The sequence below is a fragment of the Rhinopithecus bieti genome, unplaced genomic scaffold, assembly GCF_001698545.2.
Source record: "Rhinopithecus bieti isolate Rb0 unplaced genomic scaffold, ASM169854v2 scaffold_21117, whole genome shotgun sequence".
Lineage (NCBI taxonomy): Eukaryota > Metazoa > Chordata > Mammalia > Primates > Cercopithecidae > Rhinopithecus > Rhinopithecus bieti.
Window position 1 is genome coordinate 1,181,760 of NW_016810185.1, and position 14,511 is coordinate 1,196,270.

At 46.3% G+C, this 14,511-nt stretch overlaps 1 pseudogene across 1 annotated transcript; it reads right to left on the reverse strand.

Annotated features, from left to right (window-relative positions):
* Positions 1-5,061: 5,061 nt before the first annotated feature.
* LOC108541841 (C-X-C chemokine receptor type 1-like) lies at positions 5,062-13,816 on the reverse strand (annotated as a pseudogene). The gene is made up of 4 exons (XR_001889080.1): positions 13,782-13,816; positions 9,210-9,284; positions 6,925-7,542; positions 5,062-6,808 (listed from the first exon to the last, which is right to left on the reverse strand). The product of XR_001889080.1 is annotated as a C-X-C chemokine receptor type 1-like (transcript).
* Positions 13,817-14,511: the final 695 nt, after the last annotated feature.

The following is a 14,511-nucleotide window of genomic DNA, read 5'->3' on the forward strand; positions in this document are numbered from 1 at the left end:
TTTTTTTTTTTTTTTTTTTTTTTTTTGCCAACAAGGTCTCATTCTGTTGCCCAGGTTGCCCAGGCTGGCCTTGAACTCCTTGACTCAAATGATCCTCCCACCCTGGATTCCCAAAGGGCAGTAATTACAGGCATGAGCCACTGCACCAAGACCCTAAAATTTTTTTTATAATAGGTCAAGTTTGGTGGTTCATGCCTGAAATTCCAGAACTTTGGGAGGCCAAGGAAGGAGGATTGCTTGAGCCCAGGAGTTCAAGACGAGCCTGGGCAACATAGTAAGATTCTGTCTCTACAAATTTTTTTTTAATTAACCAAAGGTGGTGTTGCATGCCTGTAGCCCCAGCTACTCAGGAGGCTGAGGCAGGAGGATTTTTTAATTTTTTTTTTTAAATAGGCAGGGTGCATTAATCCTAGCACTTTGGAAGACAAGGCGAGGGGACTACTTGGGCCCAGGAGTTGGAGACCAGCCTGGGTGACATAGGGAGACCCCGACTCTATTTAAAAAATTTAAAATTAGCCAGGCAGGCATGGTGGCACACACCTGTAGTCCCAGCTACTTAATAGGCTGAGGTGGGAGGATTCCCTGAGCCTGGGAGGTCAAGGCTGCAGTGAACTGAGATTGGGCCACTGCATTCCAGCATGGGTGATACAGTAAGATCCTATCTCAAAAATAAAAACAAAAAAATTCTTTAAAAGAAAATTAAAGAATAAGGAAAACGAAGGGTGGAAAACTGTCAAAGAACTAATACCAGATAAATTTACATAACCTAAACTTCCAGGTTAAGAAAATTTACCAGGTGCCCAGCACAATGAATGAAGAAAAACACCACCAAGGCACACATCATGAATTCTAAAGCTAAAAAGAAGACTTAAATGCTGAAATGATTGCATACAGTTAAAATCCAAAGCAATCTTTAAAAAAAAAAAAAAAAAGCTGCTAGAACTAATAAATGAATTTACTTAGGTCCCAAGTTACAAGGTCAATATACATACTGCAACTACATTTCTATATGCTATAGTGACCAAAAAAAACTTGGAAAATGAAAACTTTTAAAGATATCATTTGTAATAGCATCCAAAAAACCCATAAAATACTTAGGGACAAATTTAGCAAAATAAGTACAAGATTTATGTACCAGGAACTATAAAACATCCTTTGCAAAAAAATTAAAGAAGACTTAAATGGAGAAAGATATCTTGCCCATGGACCAGAAGACTCAATACTATAGTATCAATTTTCTCTAAATTGATCCGTGGATTCGACATAATCCAAATCAAAATCCCAGCTGGATGTTTTATAGAAATTGATAAGCAGATTCTAAAATTTCTCTGGAAACGTAGTCAAAGCAACTTAGGAAAGAGGAACTGGCCCCTTTCCTAAGAGTCACCTGTCCAGGTTGGAAGAAGACAATGAAGGACTCCAGGAGAGAGGTCTTCGAGAAAGAAAAATTAATAGATTATCTGCTGAATGTGGATATATTGAGGGAGACATTGGAACTGATGTCATGATAAGTGCATGGAACATCCTCTCCTCAATTGCAGGGAAAACAAAACTTGTACAAAGAAAGGAAGTGTAAACATCGAACCCAACTGTGAATAATTTTTTACCTAGTGATAATAACAAAAAATTGAATGTTGACTTAACCAAAAAAGGTGGTATCTGTTTCTGGAGAATGGAGAAGGCAGTATTTGTGTTTGCTTGGATGGGGGTGAAAGCAGGAGAGAGATTGGGAGAATATTACATTCTCAAAGTCAAAAGAGAGAGTCAGTGATGATACCTAAACCTGGAGGGGGAAAAAAACAAGAACTAGCAGAGGGCTGGTCACAGTGGCTCACACTTGTAATCCCAGCACTTTGGGAGGCTGAGGTGGGGGGAATCACTTGAGGTCAGGAGTTCAAGATTAGCCTGGCTAACGTGGTGAAACCCTGTCTCTACCAAAACAATGCAATAATTAGCCAGGCGTAGTGGCGGACGCCTATAGTCCCAGCTACTCAGGAGGCTGGAGTGGGAGAATGACTTGAACCAGAGAGGTGGAGGTTGCAGTGAGTTGAAATCATGCCACTGCGCTCCAGCCTGGGAGACTGAGTGAGACAAAAAAAGAAAAAAAAGAAAAAAACTAGCAGAACAAGTATGATATTTAGAAATATATAGATCACTATCAGATGAAACAGCTATGAGAGCTGACAGCTGCTGCCCTTGTCTGCAGGGATTGGAGCTGGAAGGCTGCTGGTTTTTTGTTATAAGCTTCATAAAGCCATTTCATTTTTTCAACAATGTGTATGAAATACTTAGACAATAAAAAGAAAACGTAATCTTAAAAAGTCGAGTTAACATATTTCCATTATTTTTTATTTTATTATGTCTTTGATTCATTTCTACCCTGAACATTGGAAGGAAGACTTTGGATTTAAAACCTGAATACCAAGCTGGAAGAAAACATTGGTGCTGAGAGCTCCGCTGTTAGCTCCTTGTGGCTTTCTGGGTGGAATCCAGAGTGGCCTCTCTGACCTCTGCATGGAAACAACAAAAGACTGGGCTCCACCACTGTCTCTTGGTGAGTGGTCTTCTCTAGGAAGGTGCATCTTTGGGACACTCCACAGACCAAAGAGGAGACTGTCATTTTACTTCATTTGCATCTATGAGATTTTTCAGTCTCTGAAAGACTCATTGAAATACTACTTTGCTGAGAAAGGGGCAAAATTTACCTCTATGGCATAAAATGTGGATTTTCAATTCATATTTTTGCTAGAATTAACAAGAATGGGCTAGGGGATGGAGGGCAAGGGGTGGTGAGAGGCTGTGGTAGGTCAGAAGGGGAACTGGTTTAGGGGAAAACAGTAGATTTTGACATTTGATTTAGAGTCTCAAATGTTGTCACCAAGGCTACAAAACAAATTTTAGAATTTTAACATCAGGAAGCATTGTGCAGAACATGCTGTTACATCCTAATCCCCGTCCCTCACCTTACCCTGATATGCATCCGCTCCATAATCCCAATCTCATCACTGACCCCTCCCATTTCTGACCCCCATTCCTGTCCTAAGATTCACCCCATCCCTAGTCCCAGCCCTTTCCTGGACAAGTGAGTCCCTCCTTAAGGCAAACACTCTCCCTGGCTCTGACCAGATCTAATCCTCACCGTGTCTAGTAATTGAAATATCAGTTTTTGATACTTCAATATGCTGTTAACTAAGTACCAAAATCCTGACATTTTTAAAAAATCTGAAATCCAAATCATTTGTGTCTTGAGCTATACCCAGAAAATTACAGGTTGCATTAAAATTTCCAATCAACCTGGGTGCAGTGGCTCACACCTGTAATCCCAGCACTTCAAGAGGCCGAAGCAGGCAGATCACTTGAGCTCAGGGGTCGAAGGCCAGCCTGGGCAACGTGGCAAGACCCCATAACTACAAAAAATTTTTAAAATTAGCTGGGCACGATGGCACACAGCTCTGGTCCAAGCTACTGTGGAAGCTGAGTTGGGAGGATTACCCGAACTCAGAAGATTGAGGCTGCAGTGAGCTGTGTATGCACCACTGCACTCCAGCCTGGGTGACAGAGCAAGACTCTGTCTCATTTAAAAAAAAAAAAATCTAATCGAAAATATTGCACTTGTTTGAAGAGTCCACTATATCCTTCCCCTGTATAAAACACTTCTGAGTTGTTTCGTTGCTGTTTGAGCCTCATTTCCCAAGTTCCTAGTGAGGCTGAGCATTTTTCATGCTGTTATAAGTAATTTGCATTTCCCCTGGACCCAACATGGAAGCCCCTGAAGGAATTTATTTACTGAAGCCCCTGATGGGATCATCCTGGCAGGGGCATAAGGTGAAGAAGGAGGAAGTTGGACTTTGAGGAAACAGTAGGAGAAGTTGAGGGGGATTAGAGGAGGGAAGAGAGGAAAAGGAGGTCCCAGTTCTCAGCCTTCTGCCCTAGATTCTCTCTGCATCCTCTGCATCCTTCTTGTCTTCTCTGCTGAATCAGGCTCTGCTGAATCTTAGGGCTCGAGTGCCTAACTCCCTCCTCACTCACCTGCCTGGAGAGCCTCAAGCAGGACAGACTGAGAAGCCTCAGTCCTGGCCCCTGGAAGAGCATCTTAGATGATGCTCCATATGGGGTGGTGACCCTACCAGGCACGTCTTCTGTAGCCTTGTAGCTACTAAGCCTTTCCTGACATTCATTCCAGGCCTGACACCCCCTCCCTGAGCCTCACCACTCTCCCACACTTATCCCATTCCAAAGCCTCACACTGTATCTGGTCCCAGCTCCATGTTGAATCTCCCTGTTCCCAACACCTCACTGCGACCCCGACTCTCACTCTCCCTCCTTGTAGATCTCTCCCGATTCCTGGCATTCATCCTTCTCTGACCTCATCCCAAGCTGCCACCCCATCCCTGCCCCTACCCCATCTTTGATTTCAACATGAATCGCTGATCCCCATCTCAAGCTTGATCTAGGTCCTGTCTCTGTGCCTCACCCTATTCCCAACCTCAAGCCATCCCTGATCCTTCCCCATACATGCTAAACCCACACACTCTCAGTTTTGCTTAAGCTAGTTTGACTTTTGTTTCTATCATTTGCTATCAGAAGAGCCCTGACATCGTTTATCTTTACACAGATAAACATCTAATGAAGCTAAACCACAAAGGCAAACTTAATAAGTGGACAGCGGGAGGCTGAAAGGGGAGAGGACAGACAGGAGGAGCTTTGAGCAGATGGTGTGCAAATGAGCTGTGGTTGGCCGGGACCAGTGGCTCACACCTGTAAACCCAGCACTTTGGGAGGCCGAGGAGGGTGGATCACGAGGTCAGGAGATCGAGACCATCCTGGCTAACACGGTGAAATCCCATCTCTACTAAAAATACAAAAAAATTAGCCGGGCATGTTGGTGGGCACCTGTAGTCCCAGCTACTCGGGAGACTGAGGCAGGAGAATGGTGTGAACCCGGGAGGCGGAGCTTGCGGTGAGCCAAGATCATGCCACTGTGCTCCAGCCTGGACAACAGAGCGAGACTCCATCTCAAAAAAAAAAAAAATGAGCTGTGGTCTCTTCAGCATACGTTCATTCCTGTGATGATTATTTATTGAGCATTTAATAGGCTACAGGCACCAAGGACATAGAGTGAATAAACTGACAGGGCCCTGTCTCCAAGGAGGGAAAACAGACTAGGAAAAAACTGCAACTCACGGAAAGCATTTTGGGAGGGAGAGGCAAGCTCACGTAGTTTGAGGAAGCCAGGCAAGGCCTAACCCAGAAGATGATGCTCACCTCAGGGTGAAGCTGAGACTCCCTAGAGGAGCGTTTCCTTTTACTTGTGGACAAAGGGATCCTCCTCCGCCTGGAGTATGGGCATGAACAGGAGATTCTGTGCCTCAAGAGACTGTTCTAGCAGGAGTTAAAGCCCCAGGGAATGCTGCCCTTCAACCCAGAGAGGTGCCTTCTTAGGAGATGCTGCCCCATTCTACTGCAGGAACAGTCAACAATGCCGCACACACCCTTGACTCTGTCACACCCAAGATACTTCCACAGGGACAAGCATGGAACAGAAACTTTATTAGGAACATCTGCCTGCCCAGTGGACTGGTGGCTGTGCATGGCTTTCTGGGGATGCTGATGCTCCGTGCCAGCCTGGAAGCTGCAGGAGAGAAGGGCTAAGGGCTGCTTGTCTCAGTCCACCTGGGGCTCAGCAGATGGCCAGCACATGTGTGTGCAATGTTGGGCATGGGGGTAAAGGGGGGTTCTTGTGGCATGGATCTGGCATCCAAACCCTCTTCCTCTTTGTTCACCCAACACCCCCAAGGGGAACATATGTTTCCAGCTCCTCACAAAGCCACCTGAGGGGTTGATGTTTTGGCAGTGCCTGCCTCAGTGTCTCCAGCCAACACTACAACACACCTGAGAGGGGAAAACCACTCCCTGAGCTCAGATCACAGCACGCAGAGCCACCAGCCTGGTGGCTCAACACTTAACACTCAGAATTGAAGAGATGCTCCTGAGAGGGTAAACGAGAGCATCCAACCCTTATGAGGACATAGCTTCAGCCCTATTCTTTCATCTAATGTCAGATTCGGGGCTCAGATGTGACCATGCTAATTAGCCAGTTAGGGTTTAGAGATGTGACGTTCAACAGGAATGATGGTGCTTCCTTTTCATGGAGCCGCAAAGGCTGGTCCTTGGAGGTACCTCAGCAGCTCCTCAGAAGGTTGGTACGGCCCCTGAAGACACCAGTTCCTAACATCCCCACACCCTATAGCGTCCCCCCAAAACCCAGATAGTGCCTGTCCAGAGCCAGACCACCTTCCACACACAACCTCAGAGTGTTGGTTATTCTTTCCTTATGAGAAGAGATATTCCTTCATCGATGATTTTCAGAGGTTGGAAGAGACATTGACAGAGGAAGAAGTGTAGGAGGTAACATGATGACGTGCCAAGAACTCCTTGCTGACCAGGCCATGTGTGGCCAGGATCTTGAGGAATCCATGGCGAAAATTTTGGCCAATGAAGGCGTAGATGATGGGGTTGAGGCAACTATGGAGAAATCCCAGAATCTCGGTGGCATCCAGGGCCCGGCCAATGTCACTGCGGCGCTCACAGCTCTCCTTGATCAGGTGGGTCCTCATGAGGGTGTCTGCAAACAGGACCAGGTTGTAGGGCAGCTAGCAGAGCAGGAATTAGATGAGTGGATAACAGCAAAGCATGACCTGGCTGGCCCAGTGTTCTGCCCCACGTGGGCCTTAACAGCTATGCACAGGCCGAATCTGTGTCAGAACAGCATGACCAGCCAGCGGCACGATGAAGAAAAAGTTGTGAGCTCACTGCAACCTCTGGCCTCTTTGGCGTCAATGTGATTCTTTTGCTCAGCTCCAAGTAAGCTGAGACTACAGTGCGGGTGCCACACACCTGGCTAATATTTTGCATATTTAGTACAGATGCGGGTTATCACCATATTGGCCAGGCTGTCTCTCGAACTCCTGACCTCAGGTGTCTGTTCCTGCCTCGGCCTCGAAAGTGCTGGGATTACAAGACATGAGCCACTGCACCCAGCCAACCAACCAATCTTGACCAAGTATGCTCTGGAGATCGTGTACAAGTGGCATGGACAATGGGCTGGCAAACAGTCCATGCTGATACAGGACATAGTAGAATACCATATAGAAGTTGACTTGAGTGCGACCACCTTGCACAGGAATGTGCCAAAATCCAGCCATTCACCTTGGAGGCGGCCCAGATGGGCAAGGTCAGGGCAAAGAGTAGGTCGGCTATGGCCAGGTTCAGCAGGTAGACATCAGTGACGGAACGGCTGACCCTGCTGTATAAGATGACCAGCATCACAAGAGAATTTCCCAGCAGGCTCAGCAGGAACACTAGGGCATAGGTGACGATCACAACATACTTGTTGAGTGACTCAGTCTCTAGCTTACAGGGGCTGTAATCTTCATCTGTAGGTGGCATGCCAGTGAAATTTAGATCATAGTCATCACCCCACATCTGTGGATCTATAGTATTTGACATGTTCTCTTCAGTTTCAGCAATGGTTTGATCTAGCTGGAAGGTTAGAAGGAAGGAAATGTGATTTAGTAGCTTGGATTCAAGGCATTGCCATCAAGGATGAGAGAGCAGTTACTGGGATATCCTTTGCTTCCCTGTTTTTTTGGCAACGAGAGCCCCCCTTCCTCCTTTGACTCTGACCTGGGGTTCTTTGGAGGTTGGCTTCCCAGTGCTCTCCACCTTCCACAATTCCAAGGCCTGGCCTGAGTATGGGGTAATATGGGGAATATGGGGAAAACGCCTTAGCCCTAGCTCAACCTACAACTGCCTCCTCTCAGCCTATGTCTCTCTACCTCTGTCCCTCTTTAGCCTTCTCCATCCTCAGCTGTGTCTGTGCATTCAGATGTGGGAACCAAGTTGGTCTTAGACATTCAGGGAAGGGCCAGCATTAAGCAAAATGCAAGAAGGCAAACCTGTTCCCAGGTGGCCCCTTCTACTATTTCCTTTCCTATGTTCTCCCTGATTCTTGTTTACCCTCCTTAAAATCTACTGGGGGAAGGAAGTGATAACAACACGTTGCATTAAACTGTATATTTTAAGCCTTGTCTTTAAATGAGCAGCACACATTTTGTTCCTCTGTCTAAAAGAGTTTTAAGTATTTGAGAAGATAAAGTCTCCATCTTGGTCCCTGAAACCCTCCACCCCTGACAAAATACACAAAATTGTTCAAGAGTTTTCAAATGTATTTCCTATTGTGAAATATTTTGCTGAAATAAGATCTTCCCAGAAGCCCAGTATGTGAAACAGATAAAAGCTAAGCCACTGTGGGGCAGAGTGTGCTAACCTCCCAACCCAGATGGCCCCTAAAGAGCCCCTCGAAGCTCCAGGGCTCTCCAGAGAACCGTCTGAAAACCTTTGGAAAGTCACCCAAGTTGGTTGTAAAGTCACCTAGCATCCAGTCTTCATTCTATCCTGAATCTACTATTAATAAGTCTCGTGTGTAATCCCAGCACCTTGGGAGGCCGAGGCAGGTGGATCATAAAGTCAGGAGTTCGAGACCAGCCTGACCAACATGATGAAACCCCGTCTCCACTAAAAATACAAAAAAAATTAGCTGGGTGTGGTATCGTGCACCTGTAATCCCAACTACTCAGGAGGCTGAGGCAGGAGAATCACTTGAACCTGGGAGATGGAGGTTGCAGTGAGCCAAGATCGTGCCATTGCACTACAGCCTGGGCAACAGAGCAAGACTCCATCTCAAAAAAATTAGTAAATAAATAAGTCTCATGACCTTGAATGGAGTCTCGTGCCCCCATAGATTTCAGTCTTCTCATCTGCAAATCGAGGAAGACAGAGTCGTCCACTTCTCATTTGCTGCCAGGCCTGAGGGTGTATGATGAGTCCACTGAGATCCACACATTTTAGTATGTTCCCTCCCTACCAGTATTTGCATTTTCACCAAAGACAAAGTCTTAAGGTGAAGCAATAAACGTCAAATTGGGGAATTCTCAGCCTCTTTCCACAAAAGGGTGAGGTATAAAAAGAGAGGATGAGGAGACTGTCCTCCTCACCTGCTACCTCTATGTATGAGTGGTGATCACAAGAGAGGAAGCAGGCAGCAGAAATCCTCAGCTCCCACAGAAATGAACACATTTTCCAAAATAAAGTCAAGCCGAGCAGCCCCACCCCACAGAAAGTCCTAGCAAGCGGAGGCGGCTTCCTACCTGAGGCACCGGCCAGGTGTGTCCAAAGGTAGGAGCTGCAGTCAGAGATCAGAGTGACTTAACAGCTAGAAGGCCCTTGATGAATAAAGGAAAATAAGGAAATCACGTCAGACGACACCTCCCTTCTGAGCCCCACCCACGTCTACATTTGGGGAGGAACAGTTTAAGTCAAGGGATCGCAGACTCATGATTAGAGACTGCCAGGGTCCATATGACCAAGCAGGGGTCCCAGGTGTGAAGCTGGGGTTGAGGGTCCGTTATCTGAAATCTCCACTCTATGGATGATCGTTTTTATTCTTTTCCTTTTCTTGGATTTATTTCCATTTGTTTATTCCTAAATTCCCTGGTAGATCACCTGTGGAAACTTGCAACTGTCTGATAAGAATAAAGGGGGAAGGATTTGACTTACAGCAGAGACTTCAGAAGGAGTCCCTGCAGGAGGGACTTGGGGGCAATCCGATGGGAAAGAGGAGGAGGACTGCACTTGAGTTGTGTGTGAACAGCAGGCCCTCGATCTCTACTTATTTTGCAGCCTTCTTTGAGGTGGCCTGGTGGGGATGTGAAGGGAACACGAACCCTCCTTTGCCGCCAGCCACTCTTTTGCACAACCACTGACAGTGACCAGTTGATTGAAATGGCTCTGAGGCTGAGGGCATAGGCCACTCCCAGAGGCTGGCTGGTTAGCAGAGAGACCACAGAGCTGGGGCAGTCCACGAATGGAAGAGCTGGGGTCAAGGTCACTGCTGCCCCTATCTCAGTAATGGAGAACGGCTTCTCTGGGAACCCACCTTAGCTGCCTCCAGCAGCTAATAGCTGTCCCCTAGCTTGAGTCTTCTGGCACCTTCGTCACTTCTCCATATAACATGAACCCTACTGTGAGGCATTTACAAGTCAGCCCTCTTCTAGCTTGGGAGCCATGAGACAGCAAGAACCCTCTTCAGTTCATTTTTATGTTCTCTTTCAGGGAATATAGAAGGTGCTCAATCAATGATTGTAGAATAAATGAAGAGAGACATTGCGCCTGTGATTCATGGACCATACGTCACCACCACAACTCAGTGTCTATTGCTTTTGGCTACACACTAAAGTCACTGGTATGCCTGATAGTTTCACTTCCACACAGCCCAGCTGGTCTGCCTGGCATTGCTTCTTCCCAACCTTCCTCTAATGTTTGGAGCTAGTGCCAGTCTGTGCAAGTATAAATCCTGCCCTACCACAAATGCCAAATTTATCATGCCGTGGATTCCTACAGTTCTGCACTGGAAAGACAATTTTTCTTTTTTTTTTTTTTTTTTGAGACGGAGTCTCACTCTGTCTCCCAGGCTGGAGTTCAATGACGGGATCTCGGCTCACTGCAAGCTCCACCTCCCAGGTTCACGCCATTCTCCTGCCTCAGCCTCCCAAGTAGCTGGGACTACAGGCGCCTGCCACCACGCCCGGCTAATTTTTTTGTAGAGACGGGGTTTCACCATGTTAGCCAGGATGGTCTCGATCTCCTGACCTCATGATCCGCCCGCCTTGGCCTCCCAAAGTGCTGGGATTACAGGCGTGAGCCACTGCACCCGGCCCATTTTTTCCTTTTTTAAGAGACAGGCTCTCACTGTGTTGCCGAGGCTGAGTACAGTAGTGTGATCATAGCTCAGTGTAACCTCAAATGCCTGGACTCAAGCAATCTTCCCACCTCAAACTCCTGAATAGCTGGGGCTACCGGCAAGAGCCACTACATCTGGCTTTCTTTTTTTTATATATTTTATTTTATTTTATTATTTATTTATTAATTATTTGTAGAGAAAGGGTCCTGATATACTGCCCAGGCTTATCTTGAACTCCTAGCCTCTAGTGATCCTTCTGCCTTTGCCTCCCAAAGCACTAGGATTACAGGCATAAGCCACCATGCCCAGGCGGCAAGCCTATTTTTTAAGCTAAGTCGTGCTCTCCTCCTGGGCTCTTTTATCATTCATAAATGGTAACAGGAAGTGCAAGGAGACAATAGCCACTCACGCTTTGCTTTTACTGATGTTGGACTATTGTGCTCTGATGCCTAGACTAGAAAGGAGTCAAAAATGGGGTAGTCCCAGGAGTTGGGAGACTCCCTCTATTAATCATCTAGGGTAAAAGCAGCCCCGAGGGCAGAAAATAGTCACTGGGGACACAGGAGAAAAAAGACAGGGGCCTAGATTGCAAAACACCTGCCTATTATACTCAAGAATGACCCTGAGGCCGGGAGAAGGATAGTTTTGCCACAAGGGGCAGCAGTCGCTGGACAGGGAATCCCCTGCGAGACACCCCCTTGAGAAAGACCAGGGCCAACCAAGAGCAGGTATATTTAATACCCAGTGTGAAGTTCTTCTTGGTGTATAATTCCCTTCTGCTTTTCCTAAACCCTCAGTAAGTCGGTTCACCATTCCAGTGTATTTCAAGGAATCACTGAGGGGTTAGGGAAGGGTCTGGTCTCCTGGAGTTAAGGAGTTAAGGAGTTAAGGAGTTAAGGGGAAGTAGCCCTGCTGCATGAGTGTGGTGGGGGCAACAGTGATGCGGGTGTCTCTGGGAGAAGTTGCATCTGGAGGACAAGGGTGGAAAGAATCTTTCACTTCGCAGTAGGACGAGCATTTTACTGAAGGAGGGAGAAAGCACATATAGAAGAGTTTAGAATAAAATTTTACCCACTTTAAAATGCTCCAGCGAGTCAGCCCACCCGAACTATCTTCTATACCTCACTTCCCACTTATAACTGTGCCCTCTTAAAATGGCCTAGAATGCTCCTGCTGAGAAAACATTTTTCCATTCCATGTAGAGCTCCCAATGCCACAGAGAAAGCTGTGACAGGTGCAGTCCGAATGCCAGTCAACCGGCAAAATGTGGCGTCTCTTTGGGTGACATCTTCTTACCACTCTGTTTCAAACATGGTGGCTTCTACACAGACCATATGAACAGCACAATATGGCTGTAAGAACATCTATTTTGTCCCTGAATCAGCCTTATGCCAGCTTAAGCATCTCTTCTCATTCCTCCAGAAGAATCCACTTGGATCTGGGATCAAAGTGGAGGAAAGGGGTAGAAGGAGGTTTCTCCTCTCTCCCCAGTGACATCCTCATAACTACAGCAACAGGCTCAGGAAGTAAGTCTGTGACCTGAGATGATCCGGTCAGAGCAAAGGTCAGATGTTTGCTCAATCACTGAGGAAAAGCAAGTATATAGTCTTGTTGCAGACAGCAGCCATTTTGCCACCATAAATGGCAAAAACAGTCCAAGGAAGAAACCAACACAGAGAAGAAGGCACAGCTGAGAGAATCAGAGAAACAGGCCCGGAGTCCTGAACAAACCATGCCCAGAGGCTATCTTCTCTCTGTACTTTGTTCAGTTCCATAAGCCAATAAATTCTCTTTATTGTTAAGACCAGTTCAGGTTGACTTTTCTGTTACTAGCAACCAAAACATGCCCAACTGTGAGAATTCTGGAAACCAAACATGGTCTAGGATGAGAGGAGCAGGAAGTAGTGTCAGTGAGACACTGGGTCCAGGCTGCAGTGGTAAAGATACAGGGGCATTGACAGACATGTGACCTGGCCAGGTGCAGACCTCCCAGCCCTGATCTCCAATCTCCAGAGGAAGCCAGAGAAGGACCTTGAAAAATGAGCATATTTGTTTCCTGCAATCTCTGTTTTAAAAATTAAATTAAATTAAAAAATTGTTTCCTGCAATCTCAGTTTAAAAAATAAAATAACAAATAAATAAATAGGCCAGGCATGGTGGCTCATGCCTGTAATCCCAACACTTTGGGAGGCCAACGTGGGAGGATTGCTTGAGTTCAAGAGTTCAAGACCAACCTGGGCAGCACAGCAAGACCTCATCTCTCTAAAAATAAAAAGTAAAAGTAAAAATTAGCTGGGCATGGTGGTGAGTGCCTGTAGTCCCAGCTATTAGGGAGGGTGAGGCAGGAGGATCGCTTGAGCCGGAGAGATCAAGGCTATAGTGAGCTATGATTACAGCACTGCACTCCAGCCTGGGTGATAAAGTGAGATCCTGTCTCTCAATAAATAAATAAAGTCAGCCTGGGCATCATAGTGACACCCCATCTCTACAAAATGTTTTAATTATCTGAATGTAGTGGCACACACCTATAGTCCCAGCTACATGGAAAGTTGAGGCAAGAGGATTGCTTGAGCCCAGGAGCTCAAGGCTGCAGTGAGCTGTGATCACTCCACTGCACTCCAGCCTGGGAGACAGAGTGATATACTGTCCCGAAAGAAAGAAAATTTTAAAAAAGAAAGTGAGTGTCTGAACACTCATCTGAATCAAACCCTCCAGAATGGATTCAGAAAATTCTCATGAATGACCTAGAATTCCCTGCTTTGGAGCCAGACAGACCAGGATGGAAATACTGGCTCTTCTTTACCAGTTCGTGATCTTGATGGTGATAGGAAAGCATTTTTATATTCTATGTAGAACACCCAGTGCCACGAAGAAAGCTGTGACAGGTGCAGCCTGAATGCCAGTCAACTGGTGAAATGTGGCATCTCTTAACATTTATCAAAATATCCTTATCTATAAAAATGGGGATAATAATACTCACCTCTCCAAGGTGTTGTGATGATGGAAGGCTTGAGCACCAAACCAGCTGGTACAAATCCTAACTCTGTCCCTGGCTAGATGTATGCTCTTGGGCAGCTTAGATGCTCACTCTGTGCCTCAGTTTTCTCACCTGTAAAAGGATAATAAAAGTAGGACCTAGTTTGTAAGATTGGCATCAGGATCAATTAGTTAATATGTGTAAAGTGGTTGGCACAGTGTCTGGCAGATAATAAGTGTCCAGTCACTTTTAGTTCATCCTGGTCTGGCTGGCTCCAAAGCAGGGAATTCTGGGTCCCTCATGAGGATTGCTGAATCCATTCCGGAGGGTTTCCTTCAAACGAGGGCTCAGATGCCCACTTTCCTTTATTTTTGTTTCTTTCAGGACAGGACATCACTCTGTCTCCCAAGCTGGAGTGCAGTGGAGTGATCATAGCTCACTGCAGCCTTGAACTCTCGGGCTCAAGCGATCCTCTTGCCGCAGCCTCTCGTGTAGCTGGGACTATAGGTGTGTGCCACCACACCCAGATAATTAAAACACTTTTTTAGAGATGAGGGTCTTGCTATGTTGCCCAGGCTTTTATGATCACTTTATTTATTTATTTAGTACACAACCCCCTGTGGTCCCGTTGGGGGACTGTGTATCAAACACACCCAAAAATGCAGAACCTTTGACCCTGAAATTCCACTAAAAGAGGGAAGGGAGGAAGGGAGGAAGAGGAGAGAGGGAGGGA